The sequence below is a fragment of the Alexandromys fortis genome, unplaced genomic scaffold (genome assembly GCF_014885135.2).
Source record: "Alexandromys fortis isolate MF-2015 unplaced genomic scaffold, M_Fortis_MF-2015_v1.1 scaffold_68, whole genome shotgun sequence".
Taxonomy (NCBI): domain Eukaryota; kingdom Metazoa; phylum Chordata; class Mammalia; order Rodentia; family Cricetidae; genus Alexandromys; species Alexandromys fortis.
Window position 1 is genome coordinate 1,717,266 of NW_026067948.1, and position 27,492 is coordinate 1,744,757.

Sequence of the window (27,492 nt, forward strand, 5' to 3'; positions counted from 1 at the left end):
GGGGAATTCAATTTTACAGCAATGGTTTTAAACCCAGGCAGCTGGTTGAAATTCGATGTTCTTCAGCATTATATGGAGAGATAGGAATCTTTATACTGATAGAAACAATTTCTTTGTTTGCTTAAAACAGGCTTTTAAAAAATGAGTCCCCACTACTGACAGTGTGTGGCACAGTGCCTGCCGAGAATTACTCTTGGCAGTTTCCATCTCCAAACACAGAAAGGAAGTGTGTACTTAAATGGGACTAGATGCCACTTCTCAAAGTGGTTTGCATCCCATGCTTTACTAGAGGGACTGAGGAAAATACCTTAAACTTCTAAATTAGCAAGTCTTTATGCAAGAAATAAGGCCATGGCTTAGGAAGGAAGCAAGTGCATTTTTTTTTATCTGCCAAGTAGCTGACTGAACTATACGGGAATCACTTAACATCTTTTAGAACTGATGGAGAAAAGAAGATCAAAAGGTATATTCATACAATTCATTCTAAGACGCCCCAGGAACATGTCACCCCGTGAAGGTTATGGGTACCCACAAGAATCAGATCTTTCATAAGTTGTTGTAAGGTAATGGGATGGTCAGGTTTGGATTTACTATGAATGTTATGCTCAAACTTCAGGGTTATTTCTTTCATCTAAAACGGGACACCGTGATTAACACTGTCATGTAAACTTCGCCTACATCAGTGGTAAAATAGTATCAGACGGTCTATCCAAATGCACTTCATTTTGAGAAGTTATGAAAATGTATCCTATAATTTGAGCAGAAAGTGTCGCACTATGAGACTCTTTTAATCGTGAGTCTGATCTAGCTCGTCTCCTTGTGGGGGTGGGGCATTCATAATCACCCAAGCCAATTTAAAGCATTTTTGATTGATTACAATTTGAGATACATTTTTTTCCTTTCCTAAACCTCTCAGTTTCTCAGATCAGCAAATCCCATTTTAGACTAAAATTTAGTGCCATTTATGGAACAAGAGACAAACAACTATTTAACTAACTTATACCTCCTCATGGTAGGCGGCATCCAAAACCCTTTTACTCAGCGGTTATAGAAGTCCATATAAGTTCAAAGCTAAATGACTTCAATACGTTTGACTTTCTTCTTGAAATAGCCGGCAGACAATGTTCAGAATGAGCCACTAAATTTTGGTGTAACAGGATAAAGGTTGTTTCTAATATCAATACTTTTATCTTGATTTTTTTGTGTCATTCAGAAATGTTCCCAGTCGAAAACAACTCTTAAAAACACTCTTACAGCAATAGCCCATCTTCACAGATGAATGTTTGCAGTTGAATTGGGAACAATCTGAAAATAAAGGCCACAGCCAAAATCAGTCCTCTGCCTTGACAGTTCAAGAAACCAACGTCTCCTTCTGGAATTTAGTGAAAATGGGAGAACCTGCCTTCCCTAGATTCCCTGTGAAACACTAAATGCTTTCTTGCCTCATAATGATTTTCTAATAATATAATACCAAGCTAAAGTAAATAGTTTTAAAATAGCTACTCATAAATCCTTGGAAACTCTCGCCACTCTGTTTGTGTAGGCAGGGCGTACCTAATCAGCTTGCATGGCTTCAAATGTGATGCAGAGCCTACAACATAAAGTAACGATGTACACCACCAACAAGTCAGACACCACACACAGGACCCAATGTGAGAACACATCTGAGAGACAGAACACATGAGAGACACCAGAGCCACACCCATGACTGGGGCCCAGAAGCAACTGGTTGTGTTTCTGTGACAATGCGGAAGTCTTGGTTGACGGAAGAAGTACCCAGACATACTTTGTAAATGTATGTGGATACTGACCTGGACTTGTGACAGGACTAGAGGAAGTAGGCTCAATAATTTCTACAAAAAGGGAAAAAGGAAAGAAAAGAAAAACATTGTGTGTATTAATCATACATAGAGACAAACACCCATGAAGACAATCAGCAAGCATGCAACAGGTACTCAGCAGGACTCTGATGTGTGACTTCCCTGAGTGCAGAGTGACTGGTAAAGCCTTGTGTCTGAGGCTTACAAAATGCCTGTGATGCATTTGCTGTTAGGCCCTTTCCTGTGCTGAACTAACATCCAGGAGACATTTCTAGCTTAGTTTACAGAATCACATTTACTATGCCAAGGGCCAGAACCTGCTCTTGGAATTTTCAGGCAATGACGTGTGAAGGGTTTTCTTCTACTAAAATCCTACATGTCATGTTCTAGAGGGCGCACTGGCCCCTACATAGCACTCAGTCGAGATTTGCTTAGCATCTGCTGAGAACTCAAATCATGGGGAAATTCCAAATGATCCCAGTTTGTAATTTTAAAGATTAAACCTCATTATTTCTAAGCACAGAACATGACTGCCCAGTCATTTCCACATTAATGTTTTGGAGTAAAAAGTAGGCCTTTATACACATACCCATTGTGGTGGTCAGTGCTGTCCACTTGACTCAAACCAGAACCAGCTGGGAAGAGAGTCTTACTGAGGGATTGTCTAGATTAAGTTGCTTGTGAGCATGGCTATTGCTATGTTCTTATTCAAATTAATTGAGGCAGTGAGACATGTCCACTGTGGGTAGTATCATTCCCTAGACAGAGGATTCTGGGTTGTTTAAGAGTAGAGAAACTGAGCTGAGCACTATCAGGCATGCATTAATGCATGGCTCTCCTGCTCTTGGACCATGGATGTGTCTAGCTCCTTCAGAGTCTTACCACCTTGACTTCACCTTCATTGATGGTAATCTGGAATTGTGGGCCAAATAAACCCTTTATCCCTTAAGTTGTTTCAGTCAGCATTTTATCAGAAGAGTAGAAAACAAGAATAAGACATTCATACACTGTGCACTTACACATACAACACATATGGAACAAGAGTGCCTGAATCATACGGTCCTAACACCAGATGCACAGATAGCTTCCCAATGCAACCTCCTTGCAAGATTCTAACCAACTGCGTAGCACTAAGATCACCACCACACCTCCACTCTAGATGGTCCTTTCTTAACCTTCTTTTAAAGAAAGTCTTTTCAGTTGGCATGTGTTGGTGACAATGAAAATAGTTATACAAAGGTCAGCTTTGTCACTGGCAATCTAAGTGACAGCAGAAGACCCTTGGCGACCATTCCTGAAGAGACAGAACTCAAATATTAGCGCATCTTGCATTCTTGAGGAACTGTGGCCTGAAAAAAGAGCCACATTTTATTTTTACTATAGAACTTGGTCATCACCAATTTGTCACAATATGAAAAAGACAGCACTAATTCTTTCAACTGAATACATGGAAACTAACGGTGGGAGTAAAAGTAGAGACCCACATTCATGACCTTGCAGCTGGGAACAGTTGTGCAGGGTCCCTGGGAGATGGTGCTGAGCAGACAGGAAAGTAGTGTCTGTGTATGTATGTATGTATGTATGTGTATATGTGCACATGCATGTGTATAGGTGTGTGTATATTTGTGTGCATGTGTGAATGTGTCTCTGTGTGTATATGCATACAAGTGTGTATTTATGTGTGTGTTTGATCTGCCACTGTTTGTGGAATCTCTTTTTTTTTTATAGTGCAAAGCACAGCAATCTGCAGTTCCATTCACAGCAAGCACGTTAAAATGGAGAGTCTCTATGAGTCTACTTTGGCTATTGGTTTTAATAATGAAAACCTCGCATGGCAGGAGATATAAAGTAAGCCTTCCAAAGAAAACATTTTTGATGTTTAGCTACCTAAATAACCCAAGTATGTGTTTGTCCCATCAACAGGGTGACTCATCTGGGACGTGGGCCATTTTCTGTTTCTGGGCCAATAGACCCTGCAAAATATTCAGACAGCTAGAATATATGATAACCAGATCTGGGAGTGTTCACACCCGTCAACAGAGGTGTCCTCGGATGGTGAAAGACTGTAAGCTATAGTTAAAGTGTGGAAGCCTAGCCATCTGTCTGACGGTGGGAGCCGTGCAATTGAGAAGTTTTGAACTGTAAGAATATTTAGCAATTTCATTAAAATTCTGTTGATCATAAGAACTAATAAAACCTTATGTAAAAATCACAACAGAAGAAAGATGTTCTAGTGGACAATGTTTTTTAGGTGCAATGATAAAAATTAGAATACTTTCCTGACTATTATTCTTTTAAATTTAAAATATTCTATGACACCTTGGAAATGTTAGTTTAATGTTATAAAATAAATTCATCAATAGAAACTTTATTGTACACACTCGGAATTCTTTACATCAAAAGAGAAAGGCAAGCATTATAGGGGTCAGAAAACAGCCTACAGGAGTCTTCATGGGCAAACTGCATTCAGTGGGGCAGAAAAAGAGGCTTCTATGGTCAGTAATTAGGTCAAGTGGACTTCACTTTCTCTGTTTGTTTTGAGTCTGTAACACCAATCTGTAAACTTGTGGAGGAGGACTCGTGACATCCAGCAAGGACGTCATCCCAGTGAGAGGAAGGGAGAAACAAAGCACTATCCTCACCATCTCTTCACCATGTTTGTTTGCTTGTATAAAGCCACATTGCCTCACAGAGTGGGTTTGAAAATAACACAGGAATTCAGCGCATGAAAACGTGTTACAGGTAAGATCTGTCCTGTGGATTCTGCTTCACAGCCAATTTGAGATTTGTTTGTTCTCAAATAGAGTCAGACAAGTTAGGTTCCCTACTGAGGCGAGTTTATGAAAAGAAATAATTACAAGCAGAGGATTTAGTTGAGTGTAAAAAATCTAGAGGTCACATGTGTGCCTGGGCGTCATAACCAAAAGAGAAACCAGGGTGAGACAAAGGGCTATGTGTGGGAAGCCCTGCTGCCCAGGAGGGGAGACCTTGGATGGTTCCTGGGTGTGAGGAAGCCCATGAGTTACACGGACTCGGCTCATCTAGGATCGTATCTCTTACCTACCTCCATTCTGCATGTGAGGACCAGAAGTTAATGAAACTCTGAGCACAGCTCTCTCACTTGTGAAATTTAGCTAGAACTCCCCCTTTTGTAGATTCTGGGAGATGGCTAAGCGTGCCGGGCACAGAATAAACAACCAAGCAAGAGCGGGCAGGGTGGGGATGTATTATTATAAAGGAGCTGGGAAATGACTGGGAATCTGAAGAGCTTTCAGTGAACTTAGGGGCATGAATTTGCCACCCAGAAGAGAAAGTTGTGAGAACTGCAACATGTAGTCTACTCAGAAAGTAAGTAGGTAAACTATTCCCAATTTAAAAAGTGAATGTGGTGATCCACCCACTGAGACAGTGTGCCTGATCTAATGGGAACTCACCAAATCCAGCTGGACTGGGACTGAACAAGCATGTGCTCAAACCAGACTCTCTGAATGTGGCTGCCAATGGGGGCAGACTGAAAAGCCATCTATAATGGCACTGGGATTTGTTTCTACTGCATGTACTGGCTTTTTGGGACCCTAGTCTATCTGGATGCACACCTTCCTAGGCCTGGATGGAGTGGGGAGGGCCTTGGACTTCCCCCAGGGCAGGGTACCCTGCCCTCTCTTGAGGATGGAGGGGGAGGGAGGAGGGGGGGAGAGGGGAGGGGGAATGGGAGGAGGGGAGGAAGTGTAAATTTTTGAATGGAAAAATAAAAAAAAGTGAATGTGGGTATTTCAGCAGTTCTGACAGAGATAAAGTTTACATTGTAAATCTATAGATTCAGATACAACAATTGTTTTAAAAAAGTATACTTTAACCCTAAAATGGGAGTTTTGTGTCAAATTATAGGGATACATTTCAACACATATAAAACATGATTCAGAAAGATACTCTCCTTTGTGTCTCTAAACATGGGAACTAGCTGCTGTTTTTAAAAGGGAAACAATCATTTAGAAAATCTTTTGAGTAATAGGTGAATTAACTATCTCCATTAAATCTACCCTGGATTTTTTTACTGGCCATTGATTCAATATTTCAGCAATTATTTATTCTTTATCTGTTATAGCAACAGTAATTACTGTTATATTAGCTAAAATTGGAAAACTTATAAATTCTTAGTATATGGCAGGCATGAATACATGTCATGTAGTCTCACATGCTGCTCTCCCAACATTTCTGTGAGGCGGGTGCCATTCCGGGTGCATTCCCAAGTGAGGCATCCCAGGTGAGGCAGATGCTGTCCCAGGAATGTTCCCAGGTGAGGAAAAGGAGCTTAGAGAGGTTAAAAGTCGGGTCATAGTCAGGACCTAATGAAATAGAGACAGGAGACATTGTGTTTTCGTTTTCTGCTTGCCACATTCGGCTGCATCTGGAATTACTGCAGCAGAACATTCAAAGCAAAAAGCAGGCCACCACTATGGCTTTTGTACCCATGACTTTTTTTTTTTTTTTTCACCAGCCTGGAAAACAGGCAGATCCAACCCCTGCCACTTCAGGCGGCTTCTCTAATAGATTTTTGTTTTTTAAAAACCAACAGCAAGATTTACCACGACTATCCTTTGTACAGTTGCTGGGGCTTATCCAGCTGGTATAAGGCTCAGTGCCATAGAGAGAATGTTCAGCGAGTGCAGAGAATGTCATCAAGACAGAAGCACACTGCTGAGGGGCTGAGGAAGGCCTTTGCACTTACCAGCCACCACTCAGCTAGCGGTGGTTTACTGAGAGTGCTTAGCTTTCAAGAATGTCGCTGTTTTTATGGGGATCAGATGGGAGCTGCCGTTCTGCACCTTAGTCATCAACTTGTGAGCAGAGAGGTATCTTTCTCAAGGTGGAGAGTGCACTCTCCTGATGAGCCTCAGAGGCCCCACGAGTCGTCTTTTAGCTCATTAGCTGTAGCATCAGAGCAAGCCGGGGAGGGTTAAGGGCTGCGTGTATCATCGAAGTCACTGAGGGACTATGGGATTGGCGGTGGCAGAGGGGCAGTTTTGATTGTACGTAAAACAGGGTGAAGATAAGTTCACCCAGACAGACATTTTAAGACATTTATTCAGAAAACAGACAAGGTGTAAAAACAGAAATATTTTTCTTTATTAAATGTAATTTTGTCCAGGAAAAAAATGTTAATTAAGAAAGCACAGAGAACCAGTGAACCACTGACAAAGAATTTTTCTGTAGACTATGCTAATTATTGTTCACTACATACGTGGCCTGGTACCAGATTCTCTGGTACCTTCACGTCTACTTATTTTAGGTCCCATTTTGATCCTAGGTTGTTTTTTACTCTTATACTGTGATATCGTAGTGATATGTGTGCACGCTATCTTTTGGACTGGAGAGATAACAAGACTGAGCTGCAGAGATAAGGCAGAAATTAATCCTTTTGGTTGCCATGGTTTCATTGAAAGATCTGATTGCCATTCTCTGTGGTGCTGAGGCAGTAGGATGGAGAGCATGCAGCTCGCCGCATCCAAGGTTAGCATTGATAGGAACACAGAAGACAGAAGGCAGAGCAACCATCGGGACCCACCATGAGCTCTGGAGTTTCCCTTTGACACACAGGCTGGGCAGAGAAACAGGTGGTGTCGGGACCACAGCTTTACCTTCAGAAAGAAATGCATGAGTGATCTACATTCACGTGGTTTAGTGGATCCCCAGGAGCAGGAGCCTCTTCCCAATACATACTGCAGTTTTCAGGCAGCCAGGAGATGCAGCTTTCATCTCTAGAGCTCTGAGGGTGCAACACCATGCCAGCTCTGGGTTGCATGGTTCTGATATATCAATACTAGGAACTAACAATTGGCCTTCCTACTTCCCTGGGTGACTTGGCTTCCAACTCAAGGGGATTAAGGAAGGACATTTGAGGGAAACTGACTATGGCCAGGTCTTAGATGTAACACTCTGAAGCCTCCACTGTACGTATGCTTCTGTATATACAAGCAGCACAGGTGGAGCCATTTTCCAGTCAGCCTCAGCGGGGAAAGTAGACACACACAAGGCACATACTGCATCGACTGCAAATAGCTATGTGTCATTGTGAATGGTAGTTTGTTGACTTTCGGTGTGTGTACGTGTGTGTGCATTGCACATGGGTTGTATGTGTGTTTGTGTGTGCATGTGCACATGTGTGTGCATGTGCATACGTGTGTATTTTTGTGTGGGCATGTGTGTTTGTGTGTGTGCATGTGCTCATGTGTGTGGGCATGTTTGTGTGTGATATGCATGTCTGAGTATGCATGAATGCATGCAGGCACATGTGTGTGTAACTTGGGGATTGATATCAAGTATCTTCTCCAGCTGTGCTCCACCTTATGTATTGAAGTCTAGTCTCTCACTGGACTTGTGCTTGGCACCTCAGCTCCTAAGCCAGCCAGCTTGCTTTACCCACACCTGTCTCTGGCGGTCACTGTATCAATCTGGATTTGAGGTAGATTCTGGGTACCTGAACTCCTGAAGTGCACATGCTTGCTGAGCCATCTCTCCAGTCCTTTAGGTTATTACTCTTAAAATTCAAATGATAACAAATGTTTTTAAAAATCATTGTAGCACTATTAACACTTTATGCTGTTATAAATGGCTAGCACAAAATTCAACCTAAAAATTCATTTTCTCAAGAAAACAATTTCTATTAATGAAATAAGAAGAGTATTCTAAATGCCTGCAGAAGAGCAAGGCCTCTGGGTCACACACACACACACACACACACACACGCGCGCGCGCGCGTGTGCGTGCGCGCGGATTTCCTGAGATTTAAAAGGGCTATTGACACTAAAATCACCACAGAAAATTGGGTTGCAAAGCAATATAATTCCTTCTAATCTGGAGGAGATCTGAGAGAATTTCTTTTCCATGAAACTTATTTGACAGTAACTGTAAAAGCCAGCAAAAATCCTTCTGCAGACAGGCCTTCCAGCGACGGAACTCAGCTGAGGCCCTGCAAAACCAGCAGGGTCCTCATCCCAGCTCCCTGCAGACCTCAGACTGCACTGGGCACTGTATCCTTCCCCTGTGTTCTGTCTCTGACATCTAATAACCAGGAGTCTTTGTGGTGTGTACTAACGAATAAAGGCTGCAGATGGAGCCAGACGACAGCTATCTGCTCACACAGGAGACCTGACCTGGTACACAACATTCTCAACTCTTATCTAGGCGCTGACCCAGCTCCCTTTGTAGTGACTGGTTTGTCAGCTGCTTGGTGTGGTACCCCACGTGTGGGAAGATGCAGCCTTGAAGGGGAATGTTCTCCCTCATTGTACCTTGATGTGTGCTATTACAGAGCAAACTGAACTTTGGTGGAGTTAAAAAGTCTTCTTGAAACCGCGTCAGCCTTATCTAGCCAGACTTCTTCCCACTCATGTCCCGCCAACCTTCCATTCTGGGCTGTCACTAGGTAGAAAACAATGACGATTGCAATCTTTGGTACACAATAAACATCCAATCCATCACATTAACTATCTTTAAAATGCCTATCATGGACCAAGGACTGTACTCAGATCTTTACAGAGATTATCTTATTTTTACAATCACCTTGAAAGGTAAGATGTTGTTTTTCCTGCTTTGCAGCTCGGCAAACAAGTTCAGAGGAGTTTAATCTACCTAATGTCACCACTGTGGCATAAAGTAAGCAGATAGGATGTGTTTTTCTTCTTCATGTAGGTGACAAAACAGGGCCCGAAACGTGTGTGACTTGGCCAGATAGTCTAAGCAAGTGAGCATGCAAGTCATACCCATACACAGAAGCATCCATGTAAGACACCAGGTAATTGGTTGAATCACAGACATGTAGAGGTGCTCCGCAAATGGGGTCTTGTGAGTGGCTAAATGAAGGGTGCTTAAACAGTACTCACTCCAAAGGCTAAGTGTGCAGACTCTGGTCCGGCATAAATTTTATTTTCTACTACCTATGGCCTCTAGATAGATTTAAATAAAAGCTGACGTTAATTTATCAAAATACACACTATTAAATGGTTCAGGACAAATGAACATTAAGAGAAGATCATTTACTTAAAAGATAGATGCCTGAACATTTAGTGACAACACAGGAGAGGAGAGTGTGGTTGGAGGAAGCTTGGTGACTTTCCAGTCTGGGCAGAAAACTGTGCAGATAAAGTTGGCTCAACAGCTGCAGCCTCCTCTGGCACAGCCACTAGGAAAAGGGGATTATAAACACTCACAGTGGTAAAGAAGCCTGCCTTTAGGGATTCCGGATATCAGCTCAGTCTGCACAGCCATATCTTCCTTTCAGGCATGAAGACTTGGGTTTGAGCCCCTAGTCTACACATGAAGCTGGGTATGGTGGTGCATACTTGCAACCCCAGCCCCAGGGCCATTGAGTCACCCTATCTGTGAGTTCCAGGCTTGAGGGAGACTTTGCCTAAAAGATCAAGGTTGATACTGAAAAGACTGGAGGAGGGAAAGGTTAATGGTGGGGTACAAGTGATCTGATGGGGAAGGGGGGGAAGGAAAAGGGGGAGAAAAGTAAACACAGAAGAAGGAGGGGTGGATAAAAGAACAGCGAGGACTTCTGAAAGAGTCACAAGGAATCACACTTTTAACTCTTAACAAAAAAATAACAACAAAAGCTACCTTACAATACATGTAACTATACATGTAGGTGTGTATTTGTAGTTTTAATGAATTTTTCTCATCTGGGCAGACAGTGCTCCCTACAAGAGCCAAACACCACCACTTAGCAAAACCCCAATAGCAGACATGAGATGCCCTCTTTTGAGTGGCAGGCCAGGGATGTATGTATGTATGTATGTATGTATGTATGTATGTATGTATGTATTATTGCTGATTCAGAAACAAGGCCCCAAAGCCCTGAGCTGGATCTGACTGGAATTCCCTCTTCCTGAGGACTAGCTTTCATAGGACTAGAAAGCTCCACACAAGTTTCTAAAGGATTGAGGCGACCTCAGTTCTACCCATCCATGGTGCCTATGAACAACATCAGTGACCAGTGTGGCACAATAACCTCAAAGGTTCAGTACTGGCACTCATACCTTGGGGTAACCGGCTGCACTCATCACTCAACAGGAGGAAAACCACACCTAGAACTCAGAACCTAACCAACTACTCATCGTTAATGAAGTCAAGGTTATTGAAGGGGAATCCACAGCCAGTATTTATTAAACCAGCACAATCCCTATCAACAATCTACAAATATTTGCTCTTAGACCTACAGCTGAGTAGTCTTTAACCCTCACCAAATCCTTCTCTTTGCAACAGAGACCACTGCAGACAACCATAATCAATCAAATGCAGAGCTGCGGAGCACAGTCTCCATGGACGTACGTACAAACTTTCCCATACCTAAGGCCCAGGGAACATTGTTGATGAGGGTGGGGGTATAGAGGAGGATTTGGAGAGAGAAAGGGAAAGGAGAAATGTAATTAAATTATAATCGCAAAAATAAAAAGGAGAACAATCAAGGTGGACAGTCTGGAAGAATGAGACTGAGATTAATCCTTAGCTACCACATGCACATGAACGCATATGCCTGGTATGTAAACACATATGTAAAGCCCCTGTGCACACATATGAGCACACACACACACACACACACACACACACACACACTGCTTTGACTTCTTATAAGACCGAAGATCTCACGGTATTCTAAACACTACATCCAATTTACCCACTTGCCCTCAGGTCCCAGGAGTTTAATTCTGTGTGCATAAGAAAAACTTGCTTCTTTGAAATATGCACTTTGGGTAAGGATAAATCATCACTGATATTTTGCCCCAGTCAATTGTTTCTGGGATGATTAAAAGTCCTGGAATTTATGGCTTCTTCTGAAAGAATCCAGACCAATGAAGTTGAAGATGTGCTGCATTTGATGGAGCTTGGCTCTCGGGGGTCCAGCTTATCTGAGATCATGTGTGTTTCCTTTGTGTCCCTACAGTAGCTTTGTAATTAGGACATGTTTATGTTCAATCTTTATGGCTCCCGCACATTATCGGCCTTTTCTCTGTTATAACAAATCATTTTATAGTTAACTGAAGGGGAATGGAAAAAAAATCATGCCATGGCCAGAAGAGCAGCAATTATCTTGTCTAGATGTTACCTTCAGAATTTGCACAGTGAAAACTGGTTTAATCAGGTCTTTACTTTTAAAAGACGCTTAAGAGAAGCTCATATATGTGAGCACCATGGCTCTCATGTGTCACTGTTCCTCTAATAAATAGTCATTGAATATTACTGTGCCTCAGGAATGTCTTAGCCCTTGAAAATGAGATTATGAAAAAAACTAAGTTTCTAACTTTGTGAAGTTTACATGTTGTGAGAAAGAGAATAATAAAAGACAAAGTGACTTCCTTGTCTCAGAACATCACATGATTTCAGGAACACGGAGCACGGTCACCTTCCACACTGGTGGAAAGGTGTGCGCATGGGGTGGTGGTGCAGTGTAAGGAAAAGAGGGCACACTGCCCTGTAGTTAGATGTCTCCCAGAGTCAGTGGGTCAGAGAGTCGTGGGCCTTCAGCCACCGTTCTTCTTCCAAGAACTGGGAGCAACCAATGGTATCACGGAGAGAGATGGTGAATGTTTTAGCTCTGGTGTTTATCAAGAGGGCTTGGCTCTAGTTGACTCTCATAGTTAGGATGATATTGCTGAGTGGTACCCTGTGCCCTCCTCCTCTCTGTTGCCAGCAGCCTGAGAGTGCAGAGATGATGTTTCCACTTCGTTCCTGTGGCTTTCTGAATGTACAAGCTGTAACTGCATCTGCCCAAATCTCACTAGCATCATCTGTCAGAGGAAATGGTGGGATCAGAAAAGTCTCTAGAGTTCCTTTGGCACATCACTGAAGACACAGCATCTGCCTCCTGCCTCCCAGTGCCCCATACCCTCCAGAGCTCTTACCAGTGCAGCATAGCTGAAGCCCGACTTTTCAGTAGGTTTGAGTAACACCCAGCCAGCATGCATCTGCCTTCTGCTGTCTCTCAGTATAGATGAGCACATTGTTCAAATACAGATACCATGATGTGGGAAGTCCTTCCGTCTATGTGTTGCTTTTAATGGTTAATGAATAAAGAAACTGCCTTGGCCTGTTGATAGGGAAGAAGTTAAGTAGGCTGGGAAAGTTAGGTAGAGAAAACTGAATGCTAGGAAAAGAAGGGCAGAGTCACAGAGAAGCCATGGACCCACCAGAGATAGAGGTGCTGAAATTTTGCTAGTAGGCCATGACCTCATGGTGATGCACAGATGAATGGAGATGGGTTAAACTAAAATGTAAGAGTTAGCCAATACGAATCTAGAGCTAATGGGCCAAGCAGTGATTTAATGAATAGTTTCTGTGTAGTTATTTTAGTTCTGGGCAGCTGGGAATGAACACTAGGCCTCCTTACTACAATACCATGATGTGTGAGGATCAATTTAGAGAAGTCTCCCTGATCTGTGGCCTCTTGCCCTGACGTGCCCTGAAGTCATTTCCCACAGTTCTTACTGATGGCCAGCATGTCACTGCTTTGCTGTTTGCACTTGGTGTCTTTCTCCTTGTGGAGATCAGAGGAAGCACAGTGTCGGGATGATTGGCCACTTCCCTCAAAGGCGCATTGAAACGGAACAGAGATCCAGAGTCCCTGTGGCCATGCAGCTCCCCCGCCCTCCTCCTGAGTCACCCTGTTGCCTGGGACTTGGTTATTTTTCCGTAACTAAGCCAAGAGAACAGCTGTCCCTGGCAGACCTGGCTTCCTGCATGCTGCGTCATGGCCTCATTGCTTCAAAAGGAGCTCCAGGAGGCCTGGAGTGATACAACCCTGACAGCCTGTCCTGTTCTCATGGCTCCTCCTAGAATCTGCCCTTCTCCTCTTGCCTCACAGACACAGTCCACGATAAAGCTGAACCTTCCTGCTCTGAACCTGTGTGTCCTTGTATCCTGTCTTCAGTAAGAGAGTTCACTGCCCAGTCTCACACTGGCCAAGAACTTGACTTACTTTTCACATTGGAAAGGGTGTCTGTGATGTTGGGTTTATTTGACTTTATATAGCACTTATAGCATGAGGGGGAATGGCTCAAGGTGGCAGGAAGACACTGTATCAGGAGCCAGGGGTGGATGTGGCTTCACAGTCAGGAAGCACAGGCCACTTGAAGCCTTGTGCTTAGCTCAGCTGCTCCTTTTTATTCAGTCTAAACTGCTAAGGGTGGGTTTTTACAGTGTGACCAACCTAATTTAGATAATTCCGTACAGACATGTCCAGAAAGTTGTGTCTAAATCCCAAGAGTTGACAGTCAAGATTCGCCATCAGACCGGCCATAAGCTGCCTGGTCAAGCACCACTAAAAGACAGTACCTCATCATAGCCCCCAGACAAGACCAACCTACCATGGAATAGCACTTCCAAAACTGTAAGCCAGACTAGCCCCCTCTCTTTGAAAGACGATTATCTCCATCCAGTATTTGTTGTTATCCTAGAAACCTGACTGACACATGTAATGCATGTTTTCAAAATCATTACCTCATTTTCATTTATAAAATGGGATTTCAGTGCATATGTGTCTGTATACTTATCTAACTATCTGGAATCACTTTAAACAAGATCACAGATGTCATATTATATAATGAAATGCATCTGTACATTTGTCCAAAACTTAAAGACCTGCTGTGTAACCAACTATCTACTATCAAAACTGCTCCTAACACAATAAACAATAATTTCCTAATTTATAATACTAGTACATATTGTTTGCCCCAATTATATTTTATAGATTTTTTTTTTTAAAAAACAGGGCAATCCTGTATTTTTAGTGGATGGCATAAGCTTTTTGGATCTCTTGGACATAGCCTGGTTTAACTTGTTTTTCACACTGTATTTTGTACTGTGTCAGGGAGATCCAGAACCTGAAATGTCACTCAAGCTTGTATGAGTACATATAAACACACAGAAAATGGGATGGATCTGCCGAGAAGGAGTAACAAAAGAAGAGGCTGGATTCACAAAGTCACTGTCTGAGGATCTGAATGCCTAGAAAGATAAAATTAATCACAAAATAAAAATGCTAACACGTAGCACCCAACGCTTCTTAACACTACGTGAGTGGTCCTGCATGCTTTAGTCAGACATTAAGTGAAACAGGCACACTGTGGCTGCTTAAAAAAAATAATTTCCTCTCTTTGCCCTCCCCCACCCAATCAATCATTCAACTAGTTCAATTCAGTTAGCTCCTGCTAGACTGCACACCCTAGGTGTGGGACTTCCTCTGGCTGATGTGACTGCCCTGAAGGCGCTCTGAGAACATGAGACAGAACCAACAGCAGGAGGGGGATGTTACAGTTACCATATGAGAAGGGGTTGGGAATAAATGGCACACAATTAGAAATAATTCTCACTATTTGGAGAAAACACTATGGCGATTCTTAAAATACCCATTTATCTGAGCATTTGTCTTTATTCCTTAGCCATCTATAGTTCCACAGTCCAAATGGTGCCTAGAGATAACTGTGCATTCTACCTGTTGCAGAAAAGCTGGATCTAGGTCACAGAGAAAAGATATGAAAATTTGTATACTGTAGTATGTGTGTGTTATATATTCTGTTACTGTTCTAGATGTCTTATTTTACTTACTCATTACCAAATCAGACATTTTAGGCAGTTATATAGAAAAATGAAGGATTGTAGAAAATAAGACTATTTTCATTTGTTTCCTAAATGTAATTTTGCCCAGGACAAGAAAAAAAATCAAAGTAATGAGGAAATAATTTTTCATGTGTGTGTGTGTGTGTGTGTGTGTGTATACATATGGAGATTAGAGGTCAATGATGGATCTTATTTCTCACCATTTGTTATTTTGAGACAGGGATTTTTATTGACCTGAAGTTTGTCAACCAGCCTTGTCTGACTAGCAAGCTCCACAACAGTCCATGTGTTGTGACATCAGCCATCATATCTGCTCCTCAATGAGGGCGCAACTGACCGTACTCAGGTGCTTGTGTCTGACAGCGCACACTTCACCAGCGGAGCCAACGTCCCACCTGTGACCTCGTTTCCATGAATAACTCGCTGCTGTCATTCGATACATCCCCTCTCCCTCTCTTGTAATTTCCTTCTCTATTCTCTCTTGTCTCTATCTCTTTTATTAGCAATATTCATCCAGCCTTATTTTTGTTTAAAGTGTTATGTGGTTTGTGTTACGCTGTAGACATTCTCTAGTGATGAGTTGGCCTATGTTCCCATTTCATGTGGAGGTGAGAGGCAGGGAGCAGTGAGACCCAGACCCTGGAGAAAATCCCTGAGCTGTATGTAGAGGCCAGTGCAGCAAGCCACTGTTTCACCGTGGATGAGGATGGAATTTCTGCCACTTCTTCACGATGTGTTTTTCATTGTGTATTCTGCCCATGCACCTGAGCCTGGCTTCCTCTGTGGTGATCCTACCAAGCTGAGTATATGGTAGTCCAATCTGGAAATGTTGTTAGACCATGATGTCAATGATTAATCTTATCTGTGAAGAGGAATCTATATCTTATAAGTACACAAGTGCTAAACTATGAAAGGCAAATCATTATTTTAATGCTACAATGGATCTTTAGCCTCCAGATGTTACTAATCCCAAGTTTTTTAATCTGCATTTGGCAGTACTTAGCATGGTATTATATGGGCCAATCTTTTTTTTTTTTTTTTTTTTTTTTTTTTTGCTTAATTCACCTGTAATTCAAGGATTTGTAGATTGAAAAGAGAATAGGACCCCTGAATGAGGGTCTAGTGTTATGTAAATAAATGCTGGGCTAGAACCCAGCATCTAGGCACCAGTTACGAAGAACTACATGTGACAACCTAATAACACACACTTCTACAACAAGCAGAATGCTTGAATTTTAAAAAAATGGAGACAGTAGCATGTGTACCATGAGGCAAGATTTTGAGTTATAGACTATTTGTGGCACTTGAGAGGTGCAGCCCTTGGAGAGACTGGGAAGAAGGTTACGCCTTCTAAAAGGAAGGGTCTGTCCATAGGCTGGCCACCTAATGACTGTCACACATTGGTACATCCTGGCCTGCTTGGCATCGCCCAAGTGATGCCCGGCTCTACCTTGTGACCCTGTGGGGTTTCCGCTGTGAGGTATTCACCAAAGATGGCTCCTTTGTTGCTGGGCTTCCAGAGTTCTAGAGGAATGAGATTCTCTCCTTTATCGATTACTCAGCCTCACGTATTCAGTTATAATAAAAATGAGCAGACTAAGACAAGTGGATATTGTGGTCACTTAGCAAGGAAGCACAGAAAACACGTCTTGTACACCCTGACACCGGGAAGAAAAGTGTGGGCAGAGTTCACACCCCGGGGGTCTGCCTCTGGAGACTTGTCCTCAGTGCTGATGCCAGGCCTTCTTAGGAGGCTCCGGGTCAGGACAGTGCTCAGTGAAGCAAGTAAAAAGACAGCCGTGTAACTTGAACCATTGTAGCACATGCAAAGACACAAATCACCTGCAGGTTTCCTACAGAGAGGGAGGCTTCAGTGGCTGATGCCTCCTGGAACATTTCTGGCCCTGGTCTGTGGATAAAGAAATAATCGAGCGGGCCCAGTGAACTTCTCTGGCTCAATCTGCTGTTTCAGATGCTTCTTCTATTTTTGGCACAACTCTTCTGAGCATTTTTCTAAGGCTGATATAAACTGGTGGGTCGATGTGACTCAGAACTTTTATCTTTTTCTTCTTGGCCATTTTGGTGTTTTTGATGTATTCAACAGCTAAAGTAGAAGCCACTTCTACCTGAGCATTTGTTTCATTGGCTTTGCCTTGTTTGATGCTGCCCATATAACTTGTTTATTGGTCCACACGGTGGACTAGCCCTGGACGGATTCATCTGGGGTGAGATTGCGAAGGAGAGTAGATGGAGACAGGACAGCAAAGTCACTGGAGAGGACGTGGTTGGTTCTTTCCACCACTCAGTCTGTTCTCGAATGACAATGGCTTCTAAACCCCAGACTCTGTGGTCTCACCATTGATCACCATTGATCACGAAGAACAGAAAGAAGAAGAGTTAAAGACAGAAATGGAATACACAGGAAAAGATGTGTCCATGATTTCAAAAGTAGACACAAAAGATTAGTGAATGGAAATTTCCCCACGACCCATTCTATATAGACATGAGGATGGTTGTACATTTTACAAAACTTTATCATGGGGTTGAAGGGTAAAGTGTTTGCCGCACATGTCCGAGGAGCTATGATCAGATCCTCGCACCCACTGGACTTGGTAGTCCACATCCTCCATCCTAGCATGGGTGGAGGGAGGCAGGCAGATTGCTTTGAGTGCACTGGAAAGCCAGACTAGCCAATTGGTGGGTTCTGGGCTTAGTGAGACCTTGACTCAAAAGACAATGTGAAGGGTCATAGTGGAAGACACCCAACATTGGCCTTGGACTTCCACATGCATGTGAAGACATGTGTACTCCTTACCTTTGCACCTAAGTGTACATGCATACATACATGACATGTACATACACACACACACACACACACACACACACACACAAGAAAATCCAGCTCAGACGAAGGGAAAGCAGTGGACAGACACCATCTTGCCTTGATAGCCTTGGCTTCTATGACAACCTTCTTTCAGCATGGGTCCCAGTGACCACAACTCTTGTTATTTATGATGGTGTAATAGTGTTGGTGTGTCTGGTTGATAGGGCAGAGACTATGGCTTGTTACTCTGCTGGGGTAAGAGAGACATCGCAGCCTCTTATGTCCTGTGGTCTCTCCCTCTGATCACTCCCTAAAGCAGTATATTGGGGAGAGGTGCCCCACGATCAGCTTTATTATCATGGAAGCATGTCCTCCAGGATTGCATTATGACCCCAGCCCCGGCTTCTGTTGTGACTGCAATGTCTGTGTAAGACCCCAGTCCAGAGCCACCCAGGTAAACACTCCTGAAATTCAGACCTAAGGTAGATGACTATGATTTGAAGCTACTGCATTTGAGATAATTTAGCATGCAGCAAAATATAATGAATAGGGAATGGAGAAATGGCTCAATGGTTCTTGCTGTGTAAACCTGAGAACCTAAGTTCAACACCCAGCACCCACACCAAAAGCTTGTTATGGCAGTGTATCTCTGTTTGCCTAGAAGAGGGGACATGGGATTAGGAGAATCTCTGGAGCTTGGGGACAGCTAGTTTTGCCAAATTGGTGAGATTTGGGTTCAGGAAGAGACCCTGTTTCAAAAAATAAGGTGGAGAATGACAAAACAAGACACCTAAGGTTGATCTCTGGCTTCCATGTGCCTAGGTACACATGTGTACAGGAACCTGCATAAACACATGCACACACAGACATGTACATATTCATACATAAACACAAGCATATGCAGCATGTACACATGCATACACTAATCAACAATAACCCCACCACATATACATTTTAATATCTCTTTCCTAGAGTTTGGACTGCATCTACGGACACCATTAGTTTCTCTACAGTAGTGACTTCTCTGAGCAGCAGCGTTTTGTGGCCCTATGCCCTATGCTTCCCTGCCATTGTTCACCATCCAAGGGCCATAGCGTATAGAGGATTGCATCGTGGAGGACTTAGGGGCTCAGCTTCCACGCCCCACATTGTGCCCGGCGTATCTCAAGTTTCAGAGAAGACGACAGCTTTTCAGGGATCGAGCTCCCGTCTGGATTTGACTTCAGCTTTCTGTCGCTGTTGCAACGGCATCTTGCATTCTTGGATATTTTTGACGTTTGAATCATGTGTCAAGATGTTGTTGATTCTGGTGATGGCAACGCTTCCCCTCATATGCAGAGCAGATTGTTAAACATGCCCAGGCTCGGGCTCCCTTCATTCTGCTGCTCCTGATTTTATTGTCACTTCAGAAATAAACCACAACACATAAAGGCGCCCCGAGAAGGCAGCTTTAAGAGCCCTGGGGTAGAGCTAAAAGCGGCTCCTTGATTTTATGTTTGAGCATCTGGTGCTTACATCAGCTACCACTTGTTTTCAAATATATATTATTTGTGACTTTGTTGAGCTGAATAACATGAGCCCCTTCGGTACAGCAAATATTGTCAACGTACAGTGATTTAAATAAAAGAAGTAGCTAGTCATTTCTTATGAGTCTGCAGATCTAAGGAGAAAGCTTCTGTAGACCCAGAGCATGAAAGTGTGGACACTCACAGAAGCAGCTAAGCCTCTGCTCTCTGGCACAAGACACAAGTTAAGTCCTCTTAGAGAAGGCACTGTGTCTGAGGTCAAGGCTAGCATGTATAGTGTGCTTACTATTTCCTAGGCCTTCAACTTAAACACTTCAAATGCTGTATCTAATCAGCCTATGTTACCATAAATCAGACAAAAGGGATCCCATGTTTCTGTCTAGAAATTCCATGTGTCAAATTCCATGTGTGACCAAAGCATTATTGGTCTAAAGAGGTCACTGGATCTTGCCTAACATCTTCCTCAAAGTCTGGAAGACAAGAGCAACCAGAGACTGGAGAGTTTGGAGAAATCTTTTAATAGGCTCATTTGCAAGTGCTGATACTGTGGGGGCAGAGATAAAACGAGTTTTTAAGGCCATGATCACCATTTGGTCCAATTTATCCCACAGGCTCATGGGTTTGAACAGTTGGGACTCTTCTTTGGGGTGCTGTGGAACCTTAGGAGGTGATTTTTGCAGGCAGAAGTGGGTCACTTAGGGGTTTCCTGATCTGCTCATATGTGACCAGTCATAGGCAGAGCTCCAGGCTCCAGGCTTTTCCAGCCACGGTGGACTTTATTCCTTTAAGCACGACACAAAATAAGTCTCTCTTCTCCTAAGCTGCTCTGTTGGGCTTTGGTCAAAGCAAGAGGAGTAATTAACACCCATGTTTAACTGACATGTGCTAGACCTGTATTAACCTAAAGCAGAAGGCTGGCAGGGGAGTGGCTCAGCAGCTAAGAGTGTGTGCTGCTCCGCAGAGGGCCTAACTTCTTAGCATCCACATCAGGTGACTCACAAAGGCCTGTCACCCCAGCTCCAGGGTACTGATGCCTTCTTCAGGCCTTGATGGGTATCTGTACGCATGTTCATAAACCCACACGCATGAACGTGTACACACGCATGTGCATGCACATGTGCGTGCACACACGCACAAACACAAATAGATTACACCTTTGAAAATCTCCAGATCCATGGCTGGAGAGAAGGCTCAGGGGTACAGCAACTGGCTGCTCTTCCAGGAATCCTGAGTTCAATTCTCAGCAACCACACGGTGGCTCCCAACCATCTACAATGAGATCTGGTACCCTCTTCTGCTGCATAGGCATACACGCAGGCAGAACACTGTATACATTATAAATAAATAAATCATGTTTTTGTAAAAAGTTGAACAGGATTCAAATATATTTTTTAAAAAAAATCCAAATCTCATGTTCTCCTCTTCCCCTGATTGATTTTTTTATTATTAATTGTTTTAGTTGGTTTTTGAAATAATGGGTTTCTAAGACATTTCAAATGTACACATTACGTGCTCATATTCTTTTGGTACCCAATCCCCGATTCCTACTTCCTCGTCTGGGATGTGGTAGACCCCAGGGTATCTACTGTGTCTGAATACATGCTCTCTTTGGAGGACCTCGGGTACTTATTTCACAGTCCTGCATGAGGACAGGGTCCACTGGCTACCACAAGAAGCTCCAGCTCCCAAGGTAGTGAGTGCCTGGACCTTGACAAGAGTTTGGTGGATTTGGCTGGAGTTTGCTGGCTGGATGCTGCCCTTCTGTAGTCTTATTATGCAGTACCGTGCACAGCAGGGTACACAGCTTCTTTGTGGACAGCCAGGGTGTTTCTAATGACAGACACTTCATCTCTCGCTTACACGGCACAACAATAAAGACAACCTGCCCGGCAAATCATTCTCTTCTTATGAAGGCAGGGGCACGGTGACAGCAATCATCTGTGCTGCCCCAGGCAGGATGGAGAGCCGCAGTCTGACCACCCGTGAGTGGTGCTGGCAGCCCCCGTGCTCAGTGCTGTTGGGACATTTCCAACCCTTTTCACTGGTGTTCTATTTTGCAGTCTTTCATAGATCTTCTTTTCCATTTGTTTTAATGTTTAGGTGACACAAGATTTTAAACATGAAGTTGAAGATCCCTCTGTCCTCCTAGGTCCTGGTGTGTTTTTTTTCCTAGAGTCACTGTGCCAGAAAAGGGGCCTTTCCAACTCCCTCTTGCTTCATATTCCAGTTATCTACCTGGCTTTTCCCTATTTACTGCTGTAGACTTTTATTAAACCTGACTCTCCAGGCAGAAGTGTTTTGGCCACAGGTATGGGGCATCCACACTGAAGTCCAGGCTAAGATACCCAGAGTACCATGTTTTTCCCCTTTCTGTAAAGGACTCTCCACCAACCAGCTTCTCGATTGCAGTATAGACCATGGTGTAAGGGATGCCTCCCAGTACCCTGCTCACATCCTAAATTCTGCATCAGAAAATTCAGACTATAGAGCAGCAATCTGCTTGTTGGAAGGGATGCGTGAAGTTGGTTCTTCGCGGGATATGGAATTGTACTACCTGATGCTGAGTAACACCCGCTTGCCCAGCTGCTCTGTATGGACAGTCCAGCTCTCTGAGAATGATGTGAATAGTGACCTCAAGGGCATTTATTCTGACTCAAAGCCCAGTGTTATGAGGGAATCCACCGTCCCTCAGAGTTGTTCTCTACACTTCATACATATTGCTTATAGGTTCTTCAATAAATAATTTCACACTTCCCACCACCACTGCCCATGGAAACATCTACCTCAAAAGAGAAACTTCATGCATTATTCTTTTATAGTAAGCAAATGTTACCCCATATATTGATAGGCACACACATGTGCACGCATGTTCCTGGTGTATAGGTATGTGTATAAAGACAGTTTAGGCAGTTTTGGAGTGGTATACAAGAGAAAGATTGTAAATCAGGCAGAGTCTTGCCTTTCTGTATAATTGTATTCAAGTTCTTAACCAAAGGATTTTGTACAGCAGCCATTGAAAGCTAATCAGGAAAAAATATGTTTGTTGAGTAAAACTCCCATACCATTAATTAGTAGGAGTGCTCACTGCTACTGGCTCGGATGCTGTTCTGAAAACATTTTTGAACTTTGGACTTTACACAGGTACTTCAACTGATTTGAGTTTCTGAGGAGGAGTTTCTTATGGAGTCTGGGTCTCACTCATTCAGCTAGGTTGGCCAGTGAGCTCCAGCCAACCACCTGTCTGTGCTGGCCCCACAGACTTGATTGCACACCTGATCTAAAGTTCATCAGCTGACTCAGATAGAGATGCCTTTGGATATTTTCCTCACGCTCTCTTTTAAGTATACACATCAGGCTGGTTGGTGGTGGTGCACAGCCTTAATCCCAGTACTTGTTAGAGGCAGGTGGATCTCTGTGAGTTTGAGGCCAGCCTGGTCTACAAGATATAGTTCCAGGAGAGGCTCCAAAGCTACAGAGGAAACCCTGCCTCAACAAACAAACAAAAACCACAAAAAAAAAAAAAAAAACAAACAAACAAAAAACAAAAAACCAAATAAAAAGAACACACATCAAAACCAAAAAGATTCAGACCTGGAAGGACCTTTCCCCACGTGTAGAACAATTGAACAAGTGTACAACCTTCCTTCTTCTCACTCTAGAATACAGCATGTGCCTGTGAAATCTCTGGCTGAACCCTTCTGGTCTGGTGGCTGACACCTTCAGGTCTCCACCTTGGCATTTGTCATTGTTGCAACGGCACTTGTAGCAAGACTCTTGGTCAGTGCTGAAGATACCTGTTCGTGCTAATGACTTTCCATACCTGGCCAAGTCCTCACACTCTGATGTTATCTGGACATCCCTGCCTACTTTCCACATGCATTCTGTGAGGTCAGCTTAACCGGAAGGCTCCGGCCCACCTGCTATCCCCTGATAATTTCCAGCTGTTACTATGACGTCCCATTTAAATGTCCGTGAGTCCTCATGCTCAGCAGCCATCCAGTTCCATACTGAGGCCTTTTTCATACTGCCTGGGTGAGATCTGTTTTCATTGCTTCAGCAACTGCCGGCTCTGGATTTTTTTTCTACCCTTTGATGTATACGTAAGCAAAAATGCATTTTGCTTTACAGCAGATTCTCAGGAGAATTCAGCATCGGAGCCCCCAAATCTCCCCACGCAGCAAGAATCACATTGCCAGGAAGAGGCAGTTCATTGCATTTGACCTGAATATGGGATCTGCATTGGGCTTTCCATTTTTAGGTTTGTATAGCACACAATTTTATTTACTTAGCATATATATTCCCAGATGAGAATCATGTCAGCCAGCTTAAACTCCATATACTTACAATGTGATTTCTCCCTTCCTTTTTTCACCTTTTTAGAAATAAGATTATATTATAAGAAAAATTCTTTTTTATCGTGTTTATCAACGTATGCACCAGAACATATTAAATTATGATTTTTACTTATTATCCTTAGAATGACCAGTCTCATCACTATGTTTTCCTGTCTTTAAATAATAAGGCTATTTAAAGCATGTTTGAATGAATAATTAATCACCTAGCCTGGAATCTGTCTGTTACCAAAGTATTAATGCCTGAATTAATTCTCAGCTTATAACTGTTTTCATTTACACCTACTTCCTTGGTAGTTATTTAAGGCAATTTCATCTTCCCTGTCTGGGGCTTATAAGTTAATGTATTTCATTTTAATGAACACGTTTAAGCTGCGGAAGTAGGCCAGACGCAACCAGACTGTGTCCTAGGCGGGGTCTCCGTCTTAAAGTTAAACCCTTTAGATGAGAGTTCTCAAAAGGAACGATACAACGAAGATATTTTAAATTAGTAGCTGAGACGTTCCTCATCTGACATAGATGGCTGTCAGAGCTTCTGTCTAGTTCTTGGAATTAAACATAGGTGAAGATTTGTGTCTCTTATATCTGAGACTCTGACAGGACTCAAGCAGTCTGCTAAAACAAAATAAGACAAAAACCATTTTCTAACTTGATGATTTTTCAAAACACCTTTTTAACTGAACTTACAGTTTATCTGAGTGTATAGTGAGGCTCAAGTATCTTAACACACTTAACATACTAAAATTACTATTACAAAAGGCTTAACTAGTACAAAAGGCTTTCAGTAGTGAGCAACCTCACTTTTGTTAATATTGAGTATCTTTCTCTTAGGACATTGATTTAATAGTAAGCCAGGCTGTGGAGAAGAGTACTTCTCTGCACAAACTAAGTCAGCATCCTGCACGAAAATGCATTGTTTTAATAATATATCAGAGGATTAATAAAAATAGTTTTACTTTTGGGCTTTATTCTTTAAGTCCTTAAATTATTTTAGAAACTAGGGAAGTAAAAATGGTTTATTATAATAGTTAACTTTTTAGCCTTAAAAGAATTTCATTTTCACAATGTAACTTTTTGTTATTGAAAAGTTGTTCATTAAACGGGCATAAATGACACAAGTATCAAACAAGTGCTAATCGCATATATTATTTTGTTAATTCGACAATATTACTTGGCTAATGAAATACAACTCTATTAGGATGGAATGCGGGTATAAAAATCAAATTATAGTATTACTCTCGCAGGAAATGACACCACTTACACATTCAAAATGAGCTTAGGTAGCTTTCTGTTGCTAGAGAGCTCCTCCAGATGGAGCAGGAACTCGTCACAGGTGTGTCGAGGATGAGGCCTTTGTGGTTACAGTCATGCCCTGGGCAGCACGTTTTTTCCTTGTACCCTCTTCTTGCCCTGAGGTATGGAGGACCCTGTGCTGGGTACTGCGTCTCCGCTCCTGGACAGACATTACCAGAGACCCCACTTGCTCATGTTTGCTCTTGCCTAGAAAATCTAGAGAATCAATAAATAATACTTCAGGTCTGATTTCTGCTTCTACCGACTTGAGAACTGACCACAACATTGAACACTTGGTTTCTTATCCTCAGTCACACACAGGCTGCCTGGGCTGTGGATGGAGAATCTGCTAACAGGAACAGTTGGCATATTTCAAGGGGAAACTTTGGACTTGCAGGCTGTCCAGCCAGGACTGCTGTCAATGAGCCCAGCACATGACAGATGACATCAAACAGCAGGGTCAAAAGTTGTGCACTCCTGAGAGAGTGAAGTCCCAAATGCCCAACAGAGGCTCTCTCCCAGGGGAAAAACCAAAGAGGCTGCCTCAAAATACTCATCTGCCTTGCTTTTTTTTTCCACTCCTACCCAACATAGTAACAGGAATCTTTTCTTTTCTCTCCAAAACTGACTAGTGGCTGGCATCATATCTCTTTAAGGGTAGACACTCAGAATTTCATTTCAGACTATTGTTAAGTGATAACGGCCCCAGAACTTCCATTTGGATATTTTGCCACTTCTATCTCCCAATTACATATTGTTGATATTTTATGTGGTGTCCCAGCCCCAACCACCTTCAAAGCTCTCTCAGCAGATAGGCACTGCAAAAAGAAAGGGTCTGGTTGCTTTGCAGTGAATATGAACCACTGGGTGAAGTAGCATACAGCTCAGAAGTTGATTAGCAATGCCTGCCTGGGTTGAGAGGCAGGAGGAGGCTGTCCCCAAGCTGTCCTCCCTGTCCTTGAGAGTCCCACTCTTCTCTTTGTAACCTAAATTTAGACAATTAAAACACTGCTGTTTGTAGAGAACACAGGAAGATGACACAGATGTGGTCTCTGCTTTCAGGCATGAAGCACAAATCTCTGAACTACTGATTAAAAATGGGAGAAAGATGTCCTCCCCTCTTAGCCATTACCACCTGTGGCAGTTAAGAGAGCTGGCCCAGGGGTGGGAGACTCTAGTCTTGACCCTCACTGGCTGCAGCACGCAAGAGAGCAGGCTCTGCACCCTGTCTGGGCAGCACACTAGAACTGACCCTTATTTCTCAACCTTAGCAGCTGAGAACATCTTCAAACATCCTTCACTTTCACTGTGGCATCAGCAACAGACGGGCTTGAGGAAGACAAGTCTTTTTTCCCCTTTGTTTTCTTTTCTCAGATAGTTGTGCATTTGATAATATTGTTACCTACCAGCCAGGAAACTCTGATGGAGGTGGGTCTTGTAATAATAAAGAAACTGCCTTGGCCCTCATAGGTCAGAAAATTAGGTAGGCGGAGTAGACAGAAGAGAATGCTGGGAAAAAGAAGCTGAGTGGAGGAGTCGCCATGATTCTCCCGCTCCAGACAGACGCAGGTTAAGATCCTCCCTGGTAAGCCAGCTCGTGGGCTACACAGAATATTAGAAATGGGTTAGAACAATATGTAAGAGCTAGCCAATAAGATGCTGGAACTAGCCGGGCCAGGCAGTGTTTGAAAGAATACAGTTTCCGTGTAATTATTTCGGGCATAAGCTAGCCATGCAAGCGGCCGGGGTGTTGGGGATGCAGCCCCGCCGCCGCTCATATTTCAACAGATGGCGCCCAGACGTGATGGGCTAAATCCACTTAAAAACCTGAGAAGGCTTAAAAATAAGGGAGAGAGAGTTTAACATAGATTTTTTTCTGTTTGCTGGTGGCATGCTGTAGAGAAATTTCCTGATTCAGCAACAGCAGCAGAAAAAAAGCTGCGTCATTTAAAAGCGCTGCTTCCTGGGGACTGTGCTGCCAGCATGAACTCTGGCTTTAAAGCATTTCAAGGCTTTTATGGGACTGGATGTTTGTGTTCCCGCTTGGGATCGGAGGAGAG

General features: G+C 43.1%; 1 protein-coding gene and 1 long non-coding RNA gene across 2 annotated transcripts in view; one reads left to right on the top strand and one right to left on the bottom strand.

Annotated features, from left to right (window-relative positions):
- Negr1 (neuronal growth regulator 1) overlaps nt 1-27,492 on the bottom strand; it is a 661,063-nt gene that overhangs the window by 70,456 nt on the left and 563,115 nt on the right. The gene's annotated exons all lie outside the window — the stretch shown is intronic.
- On the top strand, nt 4,401-19,205 carry LOC126506165 (uncharacterized). Its single transcript, XR_007593129.1, has 3 exons — nt 4,401-4,562; nt 11,088-11,149; nt 15,658-19,205. It is a non-coding gene; the product is annotated as an uncharacterized lncRNA (long non-coding RNA).